Below are 21734 nucleotides of genomic sequence, written 5' to 3'. Positions count from 1 at the left end.
GACTGTAAAGTACCCAAAGGAGAATAAGGTAAAAGAAAACTGGAGAGAGGGGCAGCTAGGTGGTTCAGTGGCTAGAGCACCTGGCCTGGAGATGGGTCGGGGGAGGTCCTGGGTTCAAATACGACCTTAGATGCTTCCTAGCTGTGTGACCCTGGGCAAGTCACTTAACCCCAATTGCCTAGCCCTTAACTACTCTTCTGCCTTAGAACTGATATGTATTGTCAACTCTAAGCCAGAAGATGAGGGTTAAAAAAAATGGCAAATACAAAGAAGATTGGAGATAGGTAGCACAGTGGATAGAGCACCAGGCCTGGAATTGGGAGGACTTGGGTTCAAAGTCCCAAAGGAAAGCTAGGAGGAGGTCAGGTTATGGAAGGCTTTGAATTCCAGAAGATTTTCTCTTTGATCCTGAAGATGATAGGCAGCCCCAGAGAAACACCTTTAACTTGTTTAGATTATTCTTATCCTCACCCCTCCACTCCCAATTGGATCTTTGTATCTTGCCTAAGTTAGAAGTAAAGTGGTCCCTCACCAGTCTGATCCCAAAGTTGAGTGCATGAGAGCTTCGAGCAACCTGATCCATTTGCCTCTACCTGGGCAGCCTGGTGGTCCATCACTCTTGGCAGATTGTCCTATTGGCATTGCGAGGGCTGTCCCTAGTATGGAGGTGCCATTGGGCCATTGGAAGGGAGATGGAATGGATATCATCCCTAGCCTCTTCTCCAAAGGAGACTTTAAACCCTGCCAGGTAGAAAAGCAGGAGGTTGGGGCCAGAAGCTTGACCACTCAGTTCTCCCCAGAGAGAAAAGGGGTACCAGGGCAGAATTATATCTGTCTATTCCCGTAAATATTCATCTAGGAGACAGTTTTTAGGTTGAACCTAACTTCTGATCTCTGCCTCTTAATGAAGGAAGCAGGACCCCAAGCTTTATATCCAAGATTTGATTGCCTTACCACCAAATACCAGTTCCATAATGGATCCACGTAGCACATCCACAAAGAAGCCCATTTATCCAATTCCATAGCAGAAGAGAACAGAAATCAAATAATGTAGGGGAAAGTTCTCCCATTGGGAGTGAGGGAACTCAGATCAATCAAAGAGTTTCAGGTATCGCCCAAAGGGAAGTTTCCTAAAGTCTCTGGTGTAGCAATCTGGGGAGAGGGACATGATGGAGATGGCTGGCTCCTTTCACCTCAGCTTCTTCCCAGAGTCTTCTCCTTCAGCAACCTGAAGTGGGATCGGCAACTTCCATCTTCTCTCCCTTGAGATCAAGAACAGGAAGTGAATAAAGCAAAGACACTGGAGTCATCTTCACTGCCACCCTCACCAACTCTGCCCCCAATCCCTCGTGCAGATGGAAGACCTTGATCTTTATCACTGAGGAGCTAGTCCTCCTCCCTGACCTTTGGAACTCAGGTAGAAATGGTACGCTTCAGTCTTCACTTAGACTCTATCAGTTCTTTCTCTGAGATGGACAGTATTTTTCATCATGAGTCCTTTGGCTTGTCTTGGATCATTGTATTGCTGAGAACAGCTAAGTCCTTCGCAGTTGTTCATCTTATAGTATTACCGTTACTATGTACCGTGTTCTCCTGGTTCTGCTCACTTCATTCTCCATCAGCTCATGTAAGTCTTTCGAGGTTTTTCTGAAATCCACTGCTCGTCCTTTCTGATAGCACAATAATATTCCACTATAATCATATACCATAAGCTGTTCGACCATTCACTAATTCATTGACAACCCCTCCAATTTCCAATTTTTTGCCACCACAAAAAAAGCTATAAATAAAAAAAATCATTATCTTAAAATTTATAGCGATACTTTTTGTTTTCTCTCTTGAAGAAAGATTATTAAAGGTTCTCTTCAGGTTGATCCAACGGCTTTAAACCAGGATGATTTGCAAATGTTTTTTGAATCCTTCTAAAAGAGGGAGCCAGGGGTCAGGGTAAATCTACTTCCACATTCCCTCCTAATTGGGGGCAAGATACACTAATCTTTGTTAACCATTTTGGTGTGGGCTGGCAGTGAGCAGTGAAGGGTAATAATAGGAACAGGACCCTCATACTTGGAAATCTTGCATTTCTCATTAGTTAGCACTGGTTAAACATCAACTGCAAAACCTGTAGTTTCAACGTTAGTCAAGTGTGAATTGTACATGGTTCAATTATCTACTCTGTGTACTAGATTTATAACATTCTATGTTAGGCATCAACTTTGTACCTTTTCTGGTTTATTAATTGCTTGTATTTTTCTTAGAAATAATTAATTACCTATAGTGATCCTCCAATGTACCATGTCCCCTTCACCCCTGCCCCATGTTCCCATTCTGGAAGGGCCACGAGACCTCTCCCTGACAAATGATGACAAGGTGGACAATGGAGGAACATGGAACCTGTGCACTGGGGACTCTGGCATTCCAGAAGAATCCCCCAATCTTGTGCATGCTCCTTATTCCCTATGGCAATGAACCCCAAAACATACCTCCACCTGAGTTTGGAAAGGGAGATGCTAAGCTACCTGACCCTAATAAACATGCCAACCCTGATCCACAAGGTGTGGTAGCTCAACTTTTTGGAGGAAGCTGCCACCCTATAGATGAGCTGCTATTCCATGATATCAAGCTCCAAAGAGGCTACTCTACTAGCCGCTGGTCTTATCCATCGGCCCTAAGGCTACCTGATTAGCCCCCAGACTATCGCACCTACTATTATGCCGCCAAAACCCACCACTACTTCAAAAACAAATTCTTTTCTTACTTCTGGACTGAATGGAGTTTGAGTCTCCCATTCTTGGGGTGAGACCCTGCTTCAGACTTGGGTGTGTTTTTCCCACATCAATCTTTCAGTTGTACCCACCTCTTTTTGACTCCCTTTGTTTTCTTAGGAAAGATACTGGAGTAGTTTGCCTTAAAAAATCATACATGTTTATATATTTCTTTTTTTAAAGCTAATTTGTTCCAGTCATTTTTCAGTTGTGTCCAACTCTTCATGACTCCATTTGGGATTTTCTTGGCAAAGATATTGGAGTGGTTGGCCATTTCCTTCTCCATCTCATTTTTACAGATGAGGAGACTAAGGCAAATGGGGTGAAGTGACTTGCCCAGGATCCCACAGGTAGGAAGTGTCTAAAGCCAGATTTGAACTCAGGAAGATGTAACTTCTTAACTCTAGGCCCAGCGCTCTATCCAATGTGCTATCTAGCTGCCCTAAATATAGAGATCTCTGCATTTTGCCTTAATATATTAGAAGCAGTAAAAGAGTAAGATGGCAGGAATGGTTCAGTGGTTCTGAATGTTCTAACACGATGCTGTGTAAGTGGAAATTTTGTACCCTTTAGACTTCATCTCCCAGAATTCTTCTCTCTCCTCAAAATTCCCTTTTCCTTTCTGTTTACGTGTGTCTTTTATGTAAAAAGAAAAAGGGAATTTTGAGGAGAGAGAAGAATTCTGGGAGATGAAGTCTAAAGGGTACAAAATTTCCACTTACACAGTGCCAAGTGACATAACGGGCTTAGAGGCATTGTCTTGAATTGGGGTAGGTTATCTTGGATGGAATCCAAGAAAGTTCTGCAGTGAGTGCAGGCAGAGCCCAGTATTCAAACATAGCTTGACTTTCCAGGCCTTTAATTTCCTGAACAGTCCCTGGAAGGCTATGTGCATTAGCGAAGCAGAGTGGTAAATCAAAGTGGTCAAATTGAAAGGAAATTGGAACTTTAAAGTCACATTTTTCTGCAGTAGAGAACGTCTGATTCCCCTAGCCATCTCTTACAAAATTTCCATTCTGAGTCTCTCTGGAGATCCTTGTAATACAGCCGTGACTTTCATCTCAAGAGGGTAACTCTGATTCTTTGTTCCACCCAACAGTCTTTTTCATCCTCATCTCTCACTTTGGGTGTTACTCTAATGAGTGACTATAAAGGTTAGGAAGTCCACTAATTTCCTATTCCAGAGCAAATATCTGGCAGCGGAGACCACGGATTGGGTAATCATAAGATCTCCCTAACAATGCTCTTCCATTGCTTGTTAGCTCCGGGAGTGGGGAGGGAAGAGAGGAGGGAAAGAAAATGAATCATGGAAACATGGAAAAAAAATTTTTTTTTAATTAAACAAACAAATAAATAAAACCAACGCGCTTCCATCTGCTCCGTGACATCACTTCATCTGTTGTTGAAAAAAGCTCAATATACTAAGTTCTCAGTCTGTTTCTGATGGGAGAATGGGTTTTATTGGTCCTCTTTCCTGATTTCAGAGCAAAAGGCTCGCACTCACTGCAATTCATATTTTTTCAGGACGTGGGATATTAGTGCTGGTTAAGAGATTGCCCTTCTAGGATGATAGTTCTTGAGCCCCCACCAGTACTCTCAATTTGTTTTAAAAAGTATTTATAGGAAGTTGGGCCAAAGTAAGGGAGTGAGGGAAGGCAGAAGGAAAAGCAAGTTGAGAGGCACCGTACCCACATCTAGTAATTTCCAGGCACTGCCAGGCAGCTAGGACCAGGGCCATGCAGGAGTCTGCAGTGGAAAAGTCCATGCAGTGGGGCAAGGATGATCTTTACCGGATTATGGACAAATGAAAAGACACTGCATCCTATAAAATGAGATAGAGAAGGAAACAGCAAATAACTACAGTATCTCTGCCAAGAAAACCTTTTATGGGGTCACAAAGAGTCATAAGTGACTGAAAAATGATGAAACAAAACAAAATGAATAAAAAAAGAAAATTCTGAAGTGTGTGATTTTCTAAGGCAATATGTGGTCTGCAGGGATCCCTATGTATGATTTAGGTTCAGTCATGTCCAATCCTTCATGACCCCATTTGGGGTTTTCTTGGCAAAGATATTACAATAGTTTGCCATTTTCTCTCCAGCTGATTTTACAGATGAGGAAACTGAGGCAGACAGGTTGAAGTGACTTGCCCAGGGTTATACTGCTAGTGTCTGAGGCTGGAAACTTTCAACTCAATTCTCCCTGACTCCAGACCAGGCACTCTATCCACTGTACTATCTAGCTGCCTATGTACGGTTTCATGGCCCTCATTTCTATTTGACTTTGACACCACTCTTCTACAAGGGATGATTGAAGTAAGTTATCATATTCTCCCTGAATCTTCTCTTCCCATGCGAAATATCTCCAGTTCTTTCAACCAATTTCTAACCCAACTGAACTACCGCCCTGCCCTCCCACTCCCCCTGCTTTTGCCCGATGACCTTGAGTCCAGGGGGATGAAGCTCATTTCATCCCAGGACACCATGGTCCCCTGGGCAGTGTGTGGTCCGTGCCGTCTGTCCTGGTGTGTGTATTTGGACATGCACAAGCACCGTCTGTCCTTGTGGGTGGGTGTTGTGGGTAGCTTGTCCAAATGTCTTGAATTCAGAACCCATAGCCTGGCCATCCTGGAGCTCAGGGAACGTAGGGAGAGAGGATGACTCAGGAGTCTGAGCAGCAAGACCGGGAGAAGGTGGCTTTAGGGATAAAGCTGGAGATTGGGTTAGCAGCATATGCCAAGTAGATAATCCGGATTTTAGTGATAAATTGTAAGGAATAATGCCAATTATTAACAGATTGAATAACTGAGCATGAGAATCGACAATCAATAATCATATTGGAAGTAAAATCCACCAAGATATTCTTGCCAAGGGGGGTTGTGCACATGCCTCCAGCATCCTGGGATTCGGCCAGACAGTATGATATCCCTGTTGGCTTTGGAGCTACAAGAGCGACCTTGGCTTTTACCCTATTTGGAGTGGATCATTACTTCCTAGAATAGAGATAAGAAGAAAACCTGATCTTCTTGAAGGAGGAGACTTTTTAGAACATGAAAAAAACAACAACAACAAACCTCTGGCTGCCCCTTTTGATAAGAGATACTCAGAAACCACTTTCCTTTTTAAGGGGGTTCTGGGTAATCTAACTAAATAGACCAGTTGACACATAAGCTCTGGATCTTTGGCCAAGCTGGCTTAATACAAAATTAGATTTTACAATTCACAATTTTCTACGATAAATGCCAGTTTGGCTCAGCTAATTGCTTCCCAGAATTTCTTTTTTGTTTTTACAACAGAACCTTTCAAACCTTTTTGACTGGTTTATCTTGGCATTTTCTCAATGGTAGTTGTATGTTCACTGCTAGGGGTCCTTGGGTAGGAGTTATACCTACCCTGAGGGGCCAACCCCTGGCTCAGAAGAGACACCATTGGGAGTCCTCACTGTTTTGGGAGGGTGTGGATGGAGTGGGAGAGGGTTGGGTTGTAATGGATCATGGGAAGGTAATGGTTGTGTTTTGGAGACAAGCCCATGATTACCCATGGCATCTTCTCACTCTCGATTAGTTGAGCACATCCCTCTTGTGACTCATGCTCTGGCCTTAACTTTGGAGACCACCAGTCTAGCTCACATCCCTCCATCTTGTCCACAAGAGCTGACAAGTTAGCAAGTAGGACATGGAAACAGAGTGAGCGAGTCCAAATCTTATTCAATTTGTTGCCTAGGAGCACAAAGGTTGGGATGGGTCAGAGGACAAATGCTTCCCCTGGTTGAGGCAGGGATAAAGAAGCTTCATGTAGAACCTACCCACCAGCCCACCCAGGAGCCCTCCTAATTGAGCTAAGACCCAAGAATTGAACCACTTGCTAGTGCTTTCCTTTTTCTTCCACTTTGTATATATCCTATATAGATCTACCTAGTTATTTACATGCTGTCTTTCCCATTAGACTATGTGCTCCTGGAGCACTTCTTCCTTCGTTCGTTCCTTCGTTCCTTCGTTTCTTACTTTCTTTCTTTCTTTCTTTCTTTCTTTCTTTCTTTCTTTCTTTCTTTCTTTCTTTCTTTCTTTCTTTCTTTCTTTCTTTCTCAATCTTTCTTCCTTCCTTCCTTTCTTTCCATCCCTAGCACTTAGCCTGGCACATAATGAGCAAGCAAGCACCTCTGAAATACTTGTTGAATGACTCTCTCCAAGGCACCAAATGGACTCAAGTCTGTCCCTCTTTTTGTCAGGAGTGATGGAGATACATCCTTACTCTTCTTTCCCCACATCTGGGTCCCAACATTCTTCTATTCTGTCCTTAGCCAATGCACAAAGGGAAGGGAATTGCTTCTCCCCATTGTCCTATCCGGAGAGGGATTCCCAAGGCCTTGGGGGCTCAGGAGAACCTCTGAGAGGGTTGCAGCAGATACTGGAAAGGAGCAGGCTAGTGGGCTGAGTCGTGCACAGTCTCTAAATAATCTCCCTTCCCAGGACTTGGAGTGCTGGGTTACAAAGTCTGAGGAAGCGGGAGGCCTGGATTGGGGTTGCTCAGAGAAAAAGCCCCTTTCCTGATTCCAGGGGGCTTACCATTCCAGAGCCTCCCCCCTTTATTCCCCCCCAACTGAGTGGGACTAAGCCGAAGAGGGCTTTGGGGGTGAGCAGCTGCTGCCAGTGCTAAGGGAGCCACAGTAGGATTTAGGGGCCAGAAATGGGGCTGTTTTAATAGCCTGAGCCTCCTGCAAGCCATAAATAGGGGCCTGGTGAAACCCCGGGCCAGGCTTTTTTATGGGCTGTCCGGCACCGAGCCAGCTCCTCCACTGGTTTTCCCCTTGAGGAGGGGTAGGAAGGCCAAGGGCTTTCTTCTTTGTTCAAACACAAAAGGGACAACTTCTCTAGCCTTCCTTAGGTCCCAGCCCCCCATTTCTCAGAGCCTAGCTGGAGAACAAAGAAAGAGGTAGAAAGGAGGACCAGAAATTGGGGGGAAGGGCTTCTGAGGGACCACTCTCAGGCTCAGAGCCCCCAACTCCTCTCCTTGAGATCATTACCTAACAACAACAACAGTAGTAGTAGAAGTAACAGTAGTAGTAGCAGTAGTAGTAGTACCCTAACTGGTTCTGTGTGGAGGGAACATATGAGATAATGTATGAAAAGTGCTCTAGAAATTCAGCTACATGGTACAGCAAGTAGAACATTAGGCTTGGAGACATAAGACATGAATTCAAATCCTGCATTGGACACTCACTTGCTGTGTGATCCTGGACAAGTAATTTCATTTCTACCCTGCCTCAGTTTCCCCACATGTAAAATGAGGACAATAATAGCACCCACCTCCCAGGGTTGTTGTCAGGATCAAATAAAATGACACATGTGAAGTGCTTTGCCAATGTTAAAGCACCACATGATTAGAATTATATTATTGCTGTTGTCATTGTTATTTCTAGGGAGTAACTCCAGCTCTATCCCTTCTTTCTTTCACTTCAGTTGCCTTGAGTCAGCCTCATGGCCCTGGCAAGTCATGCAGGAAGTCCTTTCTGGTATCTAACCTTCAAGGCCATTTGGGTTTAAATTTCAGCAGAGGAAAGCTGAGAGCTGTTAGCTACCTGGCAGTGGGAAGTGGGACAATTGAGGGAAGAATGATTAAAGGTGACTCTCCCTAAAATTTAAGTAGGCTTCATCTCTGCAAAGTTTGGGTCTCTCCGGGTTGGGTAGACTGACCTCCATCCTTCGTCTTTTTTATGTTCTTATTATGGGCAACTGGCATCAATTCTTCCCACTTTCCCCTTCACTTATAGATAGATATTTATTATATTTATAAATATTATTGATTTTAATATTATTGATATTAGACATAATCTAAATATTATAGATACATATTTGTAAATATAAATAGAGGATAAAACATTCTCTCCTAATTCAGAGCTTCGAAAGCTGACGCTATCTGTAATATTGATATAGCCCGTGCATCACAGGGATTCCCTTACCGTATGGAATATGATTATTTTGTAGTCCATGTGTGAGGATGTCGACTGACTAAACCAAGTTAACTCTGCTTAAAGGAAGTCATCTCGTCCTACTTAAAGCAAATGATTAAATGCCCTGATATTTAAAAATTTTGTTTTAAAATTTTTGAATCCTTATCTTCTCTCTTAGTATTAATTCTAAAGCAGAAAAGCAGAAAGGGCTAGGTAATGGGAGTTAAGTGATTTCTCCACAGTCAAAGTTAAGAAGTCTCTGAGGCCAAATCTGAACCCAGGACTTCCCACATCCAGGCCTGGCACTCTGTGCTACTCAGCTGCCCCTTGCCCTGATACTTTAATAAAGGAAGAGCAAGTCTCAATCATTCATGTCTTTCTTTTTTTTTCATCCTTACATTTCCTTTTAGAATCTTATCTAATCTTAGAATTAATACTGTGTGTTAATTTCAAGGCAAAAGAGAGGTCAGGGCTAGGCAATAGGGGTTAAATGACTTGCCCAAGGTCACCCAGCTAGGGAGTATCTGAGGTCACATTTGAATCTAAGACCTCCTGTTTCTAAGTCATGCTCTCAATCCACTGAATCACCTAGCTGCCCACGTCATTCATTCAATCTCAATCACAAGCTTTAGTTTCAATCAATTAGTCAAAATGACCTGAGCGGAAATTACCCACAAACCCTGCCAAGTAAACAATCAAAAGAACATAGAAACAATAACTGGTTGGGCAACTTTCAGATAAGACATATGGGTTCCTGGTTCCTTACAGGAAAACTCCTCACAACCTGCCCTTTGATCCAGCCACACCACTGTTGGGTTTGTACCCCAAAGAGATAATAAAGAAAAAGACTTGTACAAAAATATTCATAGCCGAGCTCTCTGTTGTGGCAAAAAATTGGAAAATGAGGAGGCACTCCTCGATTGGGGAACAGCTGAACAAATTGTGGTATCTGTTGGTGATGGAATACTATTGTGCTGAAAGGAATAATGAACTGGAGGAATTCCATGTGAACTGGAATGACCTCCAGGAAGTGATGCAGAGTGAAAAGAGCAGAACCAGGAGAACATTGTACACAAGAGACTGATACACTGTGGTACAATTGAATATAATGGACTTCTCTACTAGCTCAATGCAATGATCCAGGACAATTCTGAGGGACTTATGAGAAAGAACGCTATCCACACCCAGAGAAAGAACTGTGGGAGTAGAAACACAGAAGAAAAACAACTGCTTGATCACATGGTTCGATGGGGATATGATTGGGGATGTTGACTTTAAATGATCACTCTATTACAAATAGTAATAATATGGAAATGGGTTTTGAACAATGATACATGTAAAGCCCAGTGGAATTGCTCATTGGCTCTGAGAGGAGGGGAGAGAGAAGAGGAGGGAAAGAACATGAGTCATGTAACCATGGGAAAATATTCTAAATTAATTAATTAAATACAATAAAAAAAACCAAATTAAATTAAATTAAAAAAATTCTCATGTTAATCTTTAGGTGGCTCAGTTTCCCAGTCACATAGGTCTAGGTTCCAACAATGCTTGGTTTCCACAGTCTGCACAGAGTCAGGAAAAAGTAACCTGAAGTTACGTTAAGGTGCTTAACACATCATTATCATCTCATTTTTTCACCCTTCCCAGTAGGCAAACAGAGTGAACTATGGGTAAGGTATGTGGACAAGAGTGGAGCATGTGTAAAGTGATATCAGTTCCTTGGAAATAACAGGGCAACAACTGCCCAAGTGACCCATTCCTTTGTAATTAATCAAAGAGAAAAAGCATTCCTGAAAACCTCAGGATTTTTCCACCTCCAGCCCTTTTCCATCACCATGGCCTTCCCATTGCCAAGCTTCTCCATCATCATGGCCACTCCATTTCAAGGACTATTAGATCACTTTCTCTCTCAATAAAGCTTGCTCCTTTGCCATGGAGATTACCCGAGTCATTAATTCTTTGGACAAGATCCCCAATATTATCCCCCACCTCATTAGTCTTTAATAATAATAGCAGCTAGCATTTACATTGAACTTTAAGGCTTGCAAAGTCCTTTACAAATATTATCTCAGTTGACTCTTATAATGACAACTCTGGTTCTATCCTATTCCTCCTTTTATAGATAAGGAAAGTGAGGCAGACAAAGCTTAAGTGACTTGCAAAGGGTCTGAAAGTTAGTAAATGGGTTAACCCAGATTTGAACTCATATCTTCCTAACTCCAGATCTAGTTCTTTGCCCATTGGAGTGATGTTTTACGTGAATCATGTTAAGAATGGATGAAGGGAGTCTTGTACAAAAATATAGTTGCGCTTTTTGTGGTGGCAAAAAATTGGAAAATGAGGGGATGCCCTTCAATTGGGGAATGGCTGAACAAATTGTGGTATCTGTTGGTGATGGAATACTATTGTGCTGAAAGGAATAATGAACTGGAGGAAAACCATGTGAACTGGAACAACCTCCAGGAATTGATGCAGAGTGAAAGAAGCAGAACCAGGAGAACCTTATACACAGAAACGGATATACTGTGGCACAACGGAATGTAACGGACTTCTCTATTAGCAGCAATGCAGTGATCCAGGACAATGTTGAGGGACTTATGAGAAAGAAAACTAGCCACATTCAGAGGAAGAACTAAAGGAGCAGAAACACAGAAGAAAAACAACTGCTTGATCCCATGGTTCGATAGGGATATGATTGGGAATGCAGACTCTAAGTGATCACCCTAGTGCAAATATCAATAATATGGAAATAGGTTTGGATCAATGATACTTGTAAAACCCAGTGGAATTGTACATTGGCTATGAGAGGGAGGAGGAGAGGGAAAGAACATGAATCATGTAACCATGGAAAAATATCCTAAATTAATTAAATAAATAAAAAAATTCAGATTAAAAAAATGGTGGGCAGTTAGGTGACTCAGTGGATAGAGCATCATGTCTAGAGATGGGAGGTCCTGGGTTCAAGTTTGAGCTCAGATATTTCCTGGCTACATGACCCTGGGCAAGTCACTTAACACCTATTGCTACAGGATTGATTCTAAGGTAAAGGTTTTTAAAAGAAAAGAAGCACTGAAGGGACTTGACTATTTGCTTGGGATCATCTATTGGAAATAAAGCTAGTTTAGAACTAGGATTATTCTGGACATTGAAGCAAGTTCAACATCCTAGTAAAACCTATGAAGAACTACTTGAAAGGAGAAAATGGGAGAAGAGAAAGGCCTTGGTTTTGGTCTTTGCCCAAATGTCCTTTCCTTCTCTCCCTTTAACTAGAGGACTTTTCAAACTTTGAAATGTCCAAAAGATTTTGGACTCACCTCTAACATCCTAGAAGTATTTCTGGATCAACTGATGCCTGGGTCTAGATAAACATTCATGGTTCCCAAGGAAACCCAGAAGAAAAGTTGTACCATGTCAAAGGGGAATTTCTTGAGTAGCACACAAAGCTGTCCAGTAAATAGGAGCTGGGAGAGTGTGTCTGTTTAGGAGTGGGGGGAATGGCTTTATTCAAACAATTCCAACTATATTACCTTTGTAAATACTTTGTCAAAACAAACTGAGTCTGGTAGATTAAATGATATCCACTGATTGTCGTGGTGGGAAGTATATCAGTGGGGGCTTATGAGCTATATAGCATTAAAAAAGATACACCCAACTCTTTTCCTAGAGTCCTGAGGCATATGGTAGCCAAGTTGTGGGGACAACTCATGACAAGTTGGAATTGAGATAAACATTTCAGATGACATGCTACATATATGAAACAGATGGAAGATTTTGGAGGGGAGTAGAATGTGGAATACCGATGTGATGGGTAAAGTCTGGAGTGCCATGTATACCAATGAATACAATGGTGGGGCAAATTCACAAGAAGCTATGAACAGGGTTGAGGATCTAGAGCAGTGATTCCCAAAGTGGGTGCTACCGCCCCCTGGTGGGTGCTGCAGTGATCCAGGGGAACGATGATGGCCACGGGTGCATTTATCTTTCCTATTAATTGCTATTATAATTTTAAAAAATTAATTTCCATGGGGCTAAGTAATATTTTTTCTGGAAAGGCCAAAAAAAGTTTGGGAACCACTGGTCTAGAGAGAAACCCCCCAGGCACCCCTAAGGAAACCATTGCCTCTTTTCATCCTGAGCTCTTGATTTGTTAACAAGAACAGGTTAGGTGAAATGAGGAACCCAAGAGTGCATGATTAAGACATTTCAAAAGGACACTCTTACCTTCATAAAGTTGGTTGTTGTCCTTTGTATTTGAAGAGGACCCAAGAGACACCACCAAGTTGGGATCAAGGTATAGTATATCCGACTGTGACTGATCAGATCCATGAGAGCTGGGAAGGCTCTAGCACAGGTTAAGCATGAACAGAATACACAGACCCTTGGGATAGAAACGTCCCTAAATTCGCAGAACTCACTTCTTTAGAGCTACTGCATTGTACTTTGCTCTTGGAGCCCAGCACCTTCTTTAATGTGGGAATGTGTCCTGATGCTGCAAGGTCCTGTGGCCAGTGCAGTAGCTGACCTTTATGCCATTTTCCTCCTCAATATCATGGAAAACACTATGCTAAAAAGCATGGAAGAAAGCACACATCCCTACTTTAAAAATTATTAATATCTCTGGCCAACCAATTTTTGCCATCACCTTCCACAAGGCCTCATGACCAACAGTATCAAAGGTTTGGGTCAGAACAAAGAATATTATGTATAGACTTCTGTTTAGCTCCTGGAATTTCTTCTGGAGTTATCAGGCAGCAAGTACAGTAGCAACCATCTCTTGGCCCTTTCTGAAGTGTGAGCAAATTGAGAGGATTAAGACAGCAAGTGGCTAATTTTGGGACTTGAGTGAAACACTGACTCCATCCTATGGCTCAGTTCTGGAGCTAGGTCAGCTCCCTTTCTATTCCCTTAGGAAGAAGTGGCACTGATGGTGGAGTAGAGGCATGGAAGCCTGAATCTTTTTGAAAATCCTCTCTAACCAACTTTAAAATAAGCTTCAAAATGAATACTAGAGTGGCAAAACCAACAGAGGGATGGAGTGAAGCAATCTTCCCACAGAAGACAACTTCAAAGGTGAGTAGAAACGATCTTTTTCATGGGGGTGAGAAGAGAGTGCAAGCCTCAGCAATAGTCCTGTCATAAGCCAAGGGCAAAACCTCCCTCTCCCCCACTACTCACGGTTCTAAAGCTGGGCCCAAGCTAGCAGTAATACCCCAAGATCCTGCCTAAGGCAACAACAGAGGACCCCCTATGGCCACTTCTTGTGTTCCCATCCCAGGTGCAAGTACAAGCAGCCCACAATGTGCCTGCACCTGGCTAGTGCAAGCCAACAAGCAGGCCCTCATACCACCTTGGAAGAACTTGTAGACACCCAGAACTAGATCTGAGAGTAGCAGCAAGGAAAAAATTAAGTTCAAGAGAGTGCCCTCTCTACCTTGGGAGCAGAGAGCACCTTTAAGATAAAAATATAAGTCAAGAAAAAGGCTGGGAAAATGAGCGAACATCAGAAAGAAAACAAAACAAAAAATGCCTAACCTTAGAAAATTATGAAGAGTAAGGCACAAACTCAGAAGGAGACAATGAGATTAAAGCAACCACATGCAAAACCTCAAGGAAAAATGGGAATTGGTCTCGTGCCTTGGAAAACCTCAAAAAGGATTTCAAAAATCAAATAAAAGGGGCCAGCTGGGTGGCTCAGTGGACTGAGAGCCAGGCTCAGAGATGGGAAGTCCTGGGCTCAAATTTGACCTCAGACACTTCCTAGCTGTGTGACCCTGGGCAAGTCACTTGACCTCCATTACCCACCCTTACCACTCTTCTGCCTTGGAACCAATACCTAGTATTGATTCTAAGACAGAAGATAAGAGTTTTTAAAATCACAGTTTAAAAAAATAAAAAATAAAATAAAAGAGGCAGAGGGAAAAAGCGGAAAAGAAATGAAAGTTATGCAAGAAAGAATCAAAGGCTTAGAGAAAGAGGCCCACAAAATACCTAGGAAATCAATGCCTTAAAAAGCAGAATTGGCCAAATGGAAAAGGAGATTCAAAAGTTCACTGAAAAAAATAATTTCTTAAAAATTAGAATTGACCAAGTGAAAGCTTATGACTTTGTGAGACACTGAGAAATAATAAAACAAAGTCAAAAGAATGAAAAATAGAATAAAATATGAAATATTTCATTGGAAACACAACTGACCTAGAAAGTGGATCCAGGAAAGATTTCAAACATTTTTTTACTTTTTTTTCCTAATTGCATATAGAAACAAGTTTTACAATTCTGGTATTTTGTGATTCAGATTCTCTCCCTCCTTCCCTCCACCCCTCCCTGAGGTGACAAATGGTTTATTATAGATAATGTCAGTGCTTTCATGCAATACATATTTCCATATTCCTCATGCCATGACAGAAAGCACATATCACACATACAATAAAAAAAAGTCATGAAGGAAATAAAGTGAAAGATGGCAGGCATTCTTTGATTTGGAATCAGATTCCAGCAGTTCCTTCTTTGGCTTTGGATATAATTTTTTTGTTGTTGTTATGAGTCCCTTGGGGTTATCTTGAGATCTTCTTTTGTTGATAATAGTTTAGTCCTTCATAGTTGATCATCTGTTACTGTATATTCTGTCCTCTTGATCCTGCTTACATCACTTTGCATCAGTTTACACAAATCTTTCCAGGTTTTTCTGAACTCATTCTGCTTATCATTCCATATGGCACAATAGTATACCATTACAACCATATATCACAGCATGTTTGGCCATTCTTCAGTTGATAGACACTTCTCAATTTCCAGTTCTTTGCTATTACAAAAAGATCTGCTAAAATGTTTTTGTACAAGTAGGTGCCTTTCTCCTATCTCTGATCTTTTTGAGTAGAGGTATTGCTGGGTCAAAGAATATTCATAATTTTATTTCCCTTTGGGTATTGCTCTCCAGAATGGTTGGATCGGTTGATGTTTCTATCAGCAATGTGTTAGTGTCCCAATTTCCCCACATTTTTTTCAATCTTTTCCAATCTTTATCATTTTTCTTTTTGATCCTGTTAGCCAATCTGTTAGTGGTGAGGTGGTATCTCAGAGTTGCTTTAATTTGCATTTCTCTAATCAATACTGATTTGGAGCATTTTTTCATCTGACTATAGATAGTTTTAATTTCTTCCTCTGAGAAATTACCTTTGATCATTTGTCAATTCAGGAATACTTTGTGTTCTTATAAATTTGACTCAATTTATCATATATTTGAGAAGTGAGGCTTTTTTCAGAGACACTTATTATAAAAATTTCCCCCAATTTGTTGTTTCCTTTCTAATCTTGGTTGCATTGGTTTTGTTTGTACACAAACTATTAAATTTGATGTAATCAAAATTATTCATTTCATTTTTTGTTGGTTCTCTGCGTCTTGTTTGATCACAAATTCTTCCCTTGTCCATAAGTTTGATAGAAAAGAAAAACATCTTCCCCTAATTTGTTTATAGTATCACCTTTAATTTTCAAATTAGTTATCCATTTTCATTACTTTGGTATAAGATGTTAGTCTATACCAGTGATGAGCAAACTTGTTAAAGAGGGGGCTAAAGGAAAGGAAATGCTCATCTGTCTGTTTCTAAAGCAACTCTTTCTAAGTTTCATTGTGTTGTATCCTACACATTGTATTCATCAGATTAGGAATAATGTCACACAGCTGAATAGAACATTTCAGGGGGCCATAGTTTGCCCATCACTGGTCTATACCTAGTTTCTAACTTACTGTTTTCCAGTTTTCTTAGTAGTTTTTTGTCAAATAGTGAGTTTTCCCTCTAGCAGCTTGGATCTTTGGGTTTATCAAACACTAGATTACTATGATCATTAATTACTATGTGTTCATTTCCGAATCTATTCCATTGACCTACTACTCTGTTTCTTAGTCAGTATAAGATTGTTCTGATGATTACCACTTAATAGTATAATTTGAGATCTGGTCCAGCTAGGCCTCCTTCCTTTGCAATTTTTTCATTAATTCCCTTGATATTCTTGACCTTTTGTTCTTCCAGATGATTTTGTTATTGTTTTTCTAGTTCTAGGAAACAATTTTTGGGTAGTTTGATTGGTTTGGACCTGAATAGATAAATTAAGGTAGGATAATAATTTTTATTATATTGGCTTGGCCTTTCCATGAACAATAAATATTTCCCCAATCATTTAGATCTTATGTTGTGTGAAGAATGTTTTGTACTTGTGTTCATAGTTTCTGGGTTTGTTTTGGTAAGTATACCCCTGGGTATTTTATATTATATATAAGTAGGTATTTTATATTTTTTACAATTATTTTGAATGGAATTTCCTTTTTTTATCTCTTGCTATTAGACTTTTTGTTTGTTCTGAGATCAGCAAACAACCAACAAGTAAGTGAGAAGCAATTAAGAACTAAGAGTTTTAGGGGGCAGCTGGGTAGCTCAGTGAATTGAGAGCCAGGCCTAGAAATAGGGAGGTCCTAGGTTCAAATCTGACCTCAGACACTTCCCAGCTCTGTGATCCTGGGCAAGTCACTTGAACCCCATCCCCCAGCCCTTACCACTCTTCTGCCTTGGAGCCAATACACAGTATTGACTCCAAGACGGAAGGTAAGAGTTTAAAAAAAAAAAAAAGAACTAAGAGTTTTCAGAGTCAAGGAGTACTCACGAGCTCCTTTACATATCTAATATACTAAAGTAAGAAGGAGAAACTTTTGAAATTGTCATTTTAGGATGGAACATCTATCAGAGTGAAGTTTATTTGAATTGTGAAGCAATTAGGAACATTAAAAATTAAGACAGAAAGTTGAAATCTACTTTAAGCAAAGATTTTGAAGGTAAAAGGTATGAATGTTTTGTAACTAAGAGAAATCAACCAAACATTTTCCTTTTCTTTCAGTAAAGAAACAACTGGGAGTTGAAGCCATCATTAATCAAGGTAAAGTTAGTGGAAATTTAACTCCCTGCAAAATTATTTATTCTTTTTCTGACTCAATCAAAAGGGGAGAAAGTATATGAATCAGAAAGAATTCCCAGCTATTTCAAGCATTGTAGTGGTATGAAAAAAAGGTCCTATCAGTTAGGTCCATTATTGAGTGGTGAGACTCAGAAAGGACTGGAAAAATATTGGGAAGAAAAATTGGGAATCATTATCTTGAAAAAATAAAAAACCTTGTACATTTTCCTTTAGCTGTAACTTTTGGTCTGTGTGAGCAGTCCCTAGCTTTGCAAAATGAAAAGTTTGTTTGGGTTATGGAATTTCTAAACAGTGGAATTGGATTACTGAAAATGCACATCTGTTTATAATACAGCAGTGATTTCTAATAATTGGTCCTTACATCAGGATGAGTTATAATTTAATGAGAAGAGAAGAGAATCAAGTAATAGCTGTGAAATAAAATCTCTTCCTTGTATATGTGAATCATGGAAATTTTTCAGCTCTAAGCTGCAATTGGTGAGATGAGATTTGCTGTTTGAGGTAAAAACTTTTGGGATTGCAACTAATATTATTTTGAGTTTTTAATTCAGGTATAGTTGTCTCAGATCATTGATCAATATGTTGATAATTCACCATTCAAGAGAAAAGCCACAAGGTACTCAGATGGAGTATGATCCTGAACTATCACAGATGGAGGTCCTTAAAAGATGAGGAGACAGTTTTAGCATAGCTGAGATGGGATTCCTTCCAACTAATGTGAATCCTACCTGATTATTCCTGAGTCAGGCTGTGAAGTGCAATTATTACTGCATGACTGATTAATAACTCTGACTTTTACCTGAAGCCAAAAGTGTTATTTATAATCCTTTCCCTGCTTTTTTCCTTTCATAGCAAATTTCTATAATCAAAGCAAGTAGCCAGTGGAAGATGTGAGCATAAATTGTAAGAGATGACTATTTTCAGTCTAATATGTCATTCTATATCCCAAACAATCAAGTGAATTGATAATTGAAGCCCCTGAAATTTGAATGTCCATAGCAATCAAATACATTCCACTCCTTACCTAAGTATCTGTACCCCACCCCAAGTTTTTGTTTCAATTAGAGTACAAATAATCTCTTGTAAGTTAATTCATTTGTGTAATCACTGAACCTGGGGTGGAGAAATCTATTTACAAGAATGTTGCAACTTATGTGTTCAAGAAAACTACATTAATCTATATTAAGATCTGCTTTGTAAAAGATTTTAACAGGAACATCTAAAGACTCTCTACAAGCAACATGGAACCAAAGAAGCAAATTTACTAAAGAAGAAATGTATCCCTGATTGTCAGAGAAAAGATGGTTTCTGGAACTCAGATAACTACATGGGACATGTGAGATCTGAGATAAAGTTTTGTTGACACTGGAGATAAGCTACTAAAATGCAAAGAAGCCTGATGTTAGTTAATGTTATTGTTATTGTATCCTCTTTGCTTTCTGTGTCACTACAGGGGACTTAAGATCAGGACAGTGAAACCTTGGGCCACAATTTATCTCAACTGGCCTGATATTTCCCCTCTACCTCTGCTCAAAAAGGGAGGTCAGAGATTCACTAATTTGTCTATTCATCAGGAAGGGTGGGTAAAATTTAATCCATATTGTCAAAATTTTCCTGCAGGCTCTCACTGGGATTTACATCATCTTGTGAGCATCTCCTAAAAGTCAAGACAGTGCCAAAGGAACAGACGCCTGCAAACTTGGGGTCCCCATGGAGCTCCTGCTTATTTTCCATTCTGGGTCCCCTCATGATTCTCCCATTGATAATATTCTTCCTCCTGATTTTTTTTGGGTTCCTGTCTTCTAAATATTCTCTCTAATTTTGTCTCTTCTTGATTATACTCTTTTAGATTTCAGATGGTATCATTCATTGCCAGCCTGCCTGCAACCACTCTACACCCCCTAGATTAAGCCCAACAATCCTTTCCAAAGACTCATCTAAGGTCAGCACAACATCCCAACTCAGTTTGAAGACGTTACAGAAGTTGAGACCTTTGCCCATTCTCCCCAGATTTCTTAATTTCTGGGCTTTTAATGGCGGGGAGTGGGGGGGGATGGTGTGGGCTGGCAGTGAGCAATAAGGAGTAATAATAGGAATGGGACCCTCATACACTGAAATCTTTCATTTCTTCTTTTTTCTACAATATTTGATTTATTATTTTTTAGAATATTTTTTTCCATGGTTACATGATTCACATTCTCTCCCTCTCCTCTTCCCTCTCTGCTCCCAGAACTGACAAGCAATTCCACTGGTTTGTACATGTCTTATTGCTCAAAACCTATTTCCATATTATTCATATTTATAATAGAGCAAACTTTTAAAAACCACAACCCCAAATCATATACTCATAGAACCAAGTGATCAATCATATGTTTTTCTTCCATGTTTCTACTCCCACAGTTCTTTCTCTAGATGTAGATGGCATTCTTTTTCATAAATTCCACGGGATTGTTCTTGATCACTGCATTGCTATTAATAGTAGAGTCTATTACATTTGATCATTCCACAATGTTTTACTTTTTGGGTCCAATGTTCTCCTCGTTCTGCTTATTTCACTCCATATCAGTTTATGGAGGTCTTTCCAGTTCATGTAGAAATCAAGCAGTTCATCACTCCTTATAGCACAATAGTATTCCATCACCATTATAATCTCACAACTTCTTTAAATAAAATTCTTTTCTTACGTCTGGACTGAATGGAGTTTGAATCTTCCATTCGTGGGGTGAGATTCCCACTACAATTTTTTCAGTCATTCCCCAATCGAGGAACCCCTCTCATTTTCCATTTTTTTTTTGCCACCACAAAAAGTGCGGCTATAAATATCTTTGTACAAACATTAAAAAAATTATTTGGGGTACAAACCCAGCAGTGGTATAGCTGGATCAAAGGGCAGGTAGTCTTTTAAAGCCCTTTGGGCATATTTCAAATTTCCTTCCAGAATGGTTAGATCAATTCACAACTCCACCAGCAATGCATTAGTGTCCCAATTTGCCACATCTCCAACATTTATTATTTTCCTTTACTGTCATGTTGACCAATCTGCTAGGTATGTAGTGGTACCTCAGAGCTGTTTTGATGTACATTTCTCTACTCAGGAGGGATTTAGAATACTTTTTGATATGATTATTTATAGTTTTGATTTATTCATCTGAAAATTGCCTATTCATATTCCTTGACCATTTGTCAATAGGGAAATGGCTTGATTTCTTGTAAATCTGACTTAGTTCCTTATATATTTTGGAAATTAGACCTTTGTCAGAGAATTTTGTTATAAAATTTTTTCCCAGTTTGTTGCTTCCCTTCTAATTTTGGTCGCATTGGTTTTGTTTGTACAACCCCTTTTTAATTTAATGTAATCAAAGTTATTCATTTTATAGCTTGTAATGTTCTCTATCTCTTGCTTGGTCTTAAATTCCTTCCTTTCCCACAAATCTGAAAGGTATACTATTCTATGTTTACCTAATTTATGTGAAATCTTGCATTTCTAAATAGTTAGTACTAGTTAAACACCAGGTGCAACACCTGCAGTTTCAGCATTAGTCAAGCATGAATTGTAGATTGTTTAGTCATCCACTCTGTGTACTAGACAGGTAATGTTCTATGCTAGACTTCAGCTTTGTACTCATTCTGTTTTATTAATTGCTTATATTGTTCTTAGAAATAATTAATTACTCGTAGTGGTCCTCCAGTGTACCCATATCCCCTCCCCATGTTCCCACTCTGGCAGGGCATCAAGACCTCTCCCTGACAAATGATGACAAGTTGGACAATGGAGGAACATGGAATATGCACATTGAGGTCTCCAATTTTGTGTATGCTCCTTGTTCCCTATGACATACCTCCACCTGAGTTTGGAAAGGGAGATGCTAAGCTACCAAATCCCAATAAATATAATAACCCTGTGGTGGAAGCTGCCACTCCACAGAGGAAACTTCATTTTTCAGAGGAAGCTTCCACTCTACTGTGGAACTGCTATTCCATACTATCAGCTCCAAAGAGGTTAGCCTATTAGCCCTTGGGCTTATCCATCAGCCCTAAGGCTACCTGATTAGCCCC

General features: G+C 40.2%; 1 long non-coding RNA gene across 1 annotated transcript; it reads left to right on the top strand.

Annotated features, from left to right (window-relative positions):
• Window positions 1-13628: 13628 nt before the first annotated feature.
• Window positions 13629-19115, top strand: LOC123240120. The gene is made up of 3 exons (XR_006505761.1): window positions 13629-13784; window positions 17601-17639; window positions 18882-19115. It is a non-coding gene; the product is annotated as an uncharacterized LOC123240120 (long non-coding RNA).
• Window positions 19116-21734: the final 2619 nt, after the last annotated feature.

Source organism: Gracilinanus agilis, chromosome 3, assembly GCF_016433145.1.
Source record: "Gracilinanus agilis isolate LMUSP501 chromosome 3, AgileGrace, whole genome shotgun sequence".
Classification (NCBI taxonomy): domain Eukaryota; kingdom Metazoa; phylum Chordata; class Mammalia; order Didelphimorphia; family Didelphidae; genus Gracilinanus; species Gracilinanus agilis.
Note: the sequence above shows the minus strand (reverse complement) of the source record. Positions and strands in the feature narration are given on the sequence as shown.